This window comes from Thamnophis elegans, chromosome 9 (assembly GCF_009769535.1).
Source record: "Thamnophis elegans isolate rThaEle1 chromosome 9, rThaEle1.pri, whole genome shotgun sequence".
NCBI lineage: Eukaryota > Metazoa > Chordata > Lepidosauria > Squamata > Colubridae > Thamnophis > Thamnophis elegans.
In genome coordinates, this window is record NC_045549.1 from 65,519,322 (window position 1) to 65,521,747 (window position 2,426).

Here is a 2,426-nt window from a genome sequence, read left to right on the forward strand (position 1 = left end):
TCCTGCAGCGTCAGTCCCTAGGGGGAGGGCACAAACCATTTGGCGGCAGTGGGAAAAGCGGGGTTTCTTTGCCAGCCTCCCAGCTGGCAAAACAGAAAATTTCGCCCGTTTGGTGGGAGTGGCTAAGTGGGAGGGGTGTGTGACTGAGTGGGTGTGGGCATGAGTGATGTCAAGTTGGCCATGCCCACTCAGTCACATGCTCTCCCCTAGCCACACTCACAGAACCTGTAGTAAAAAAGTTTGAAACCCACTCCTGCATGAAACCAAAAAAAAGTTCTCTGGCTTCAGTTGTACCTTCCAATTTAAAAATTCACTGAATTTTTAAATACATGTCTGTTCTGACCCCCCTCGTCCCACACCAACACACTCTGAGCCAAAGATAAGTTACAGCATTTAATTAACAGACAGACAGGTCCTTGGCAGCAAACTGGCACAGACAAGCTTGGGCAGCAATAAACACAGATAAGGCTTGGCAGCAATCCAGCCTGCCAAGCTTCTAACAATGTTCTCCGACATTCGATCCTGTGTTGACTTCTGCAAGAGGGGCGTGTGCACAAGTAATCTTTTTATAGTCTGGAGAGGAGCTTAATGACCACCAGCTGAGTGCAATTACCTCCTGTAACTGCGCAACTGTTCCTGATGCCTAGTAGCTCTTCGGTGCCGTGCATCCAGAAACAACTCACTACTGGCTTCCGGCTCACTCTCCCTTGTCTCCTACCCACTGGTCCAAGGCTCAGGCGCCTCCTGGTGGCCAACCAGCCTCTCTGCGCCTTGCTCGGAGTTGGAACCCTGTCCAAGGTCCTCCACCTCCTCCAGAGCCGACTCATTGGGCCCCTCGCTGTCAGAGTCTGGTGGCAGCTCCAATGGCTCCTGCTGGGCCACAACACATATCTGATTCCAATAAGTCTTAACTTTCTTACATGACCACCAGAGGTCATAAAAAGTGGCTTCAGATCATTTACATTTCCTACATATATTTGACATATCCTAGTACATCTTTGACAACTTATCAGGTGTTAAATGCCTATGGTATACCATCATCTCATAATTGTTTATGATATTACAAATGATAATGTAATAGCCACCATTTTGAGTTTACATCTAAGAAAGCCAATTAGATGGTCTCTTCTCCTTTTATTATATAACGCTCAATTATAAGGTATTTATAAATTGTAATGTCACACCCAAAATCACTGGGTTGAGGTGGGCAACTATAGAAATTATTATTGTTATTTTTAAAATAGTTTTCCATTTACTTAGCTTTTCAAGTCTTATAAGCTCTTAGGTTTGCCAAAGAAAAAGATATGGCCACTTTTAATTTTTCATTTGTTTTTAGCATTCATGGGACACTTTGACAAAAGTTACTCAAAAAGGCCTTGAGGCAGTTGCAACAGATGTGCCGTTTATGTTACTATTACATCAACAGTATACAATCAGCATGATTACAGTATATTCCTAAAGAATAGCTTTTTTAAAAGAAAAAAGGGCATCGTAATTAGTTTTGAAGTATTTTATTTATAACATTTATATCTGGTATGATTCTTTCAACTCCTCTTTTAAATTTATTGCCTCTGATAGGAAGAGAAAATTAGCCTTGAAAGTAATTTTAACTCAACTGCTAAAGGAAGGATAGGTAAAGGTAAAAGTTCTCCTTGCACATATGTGCTAGTCGTTCCCGACTCTAGAGGGCGGTGCTCATCTCCTTTTCAAAGCCAAAGAGCCAGCAGTGTCCAAAGATGTCTCTGTGGTCATGTGGCCGGCATGTCTAAACGCTGAAGGAGCATGGAACGCTGTTACCTTCCCATCAAAGGTGGTCCCTATTTTTCTACTTGCATTTTTACATATTTTCGAACTGCTAGGTTGGCAGAAGCTGGGACAAGTAACGGGAGCTCACTCCGTTCTGCGGCACTAGGGATTCGAACCGCCGAACTGCTGACCTTTGTGATTGACAAGCTCAGCGTCTTAGCTACTGAGCCACCACATCCCTTAAAGGAAGGATGGAGAGAGAGCAAATGAGTTCCTTCATTCCTTTCTCACTTTCTTTTAAAGAGGAGGACGAACAAAGATCAATGAAGATGGCATGAAGAGATAGGAGAACAATTGAAAAAAAGAGACAGGACCAAACGGAGGAGGATCTTTGCAGAACGGAAAGAAGGACAAGATTAGCTACAACCCAGAAGATATCACCCAAGCTTTTCTGAGTAGCCCGGGGGGCTGGCAAAGTTTGACAGTGCTGGCAAATAGAAGCCTAGATCCAGCAACTTGAAGCAAGACAGAACAAGTCAGATAATTGCATAGCAGCTCAAGATACTTCCAAGGAACTGATGAACGAAATGTCCTTCTGGGTTCAGCTCCAAGTGGGGAAAAGACACTGGAGACATGGAGGCTGCTTGGAAAGATGGTTTATTGTTGGACAGGGCCACATG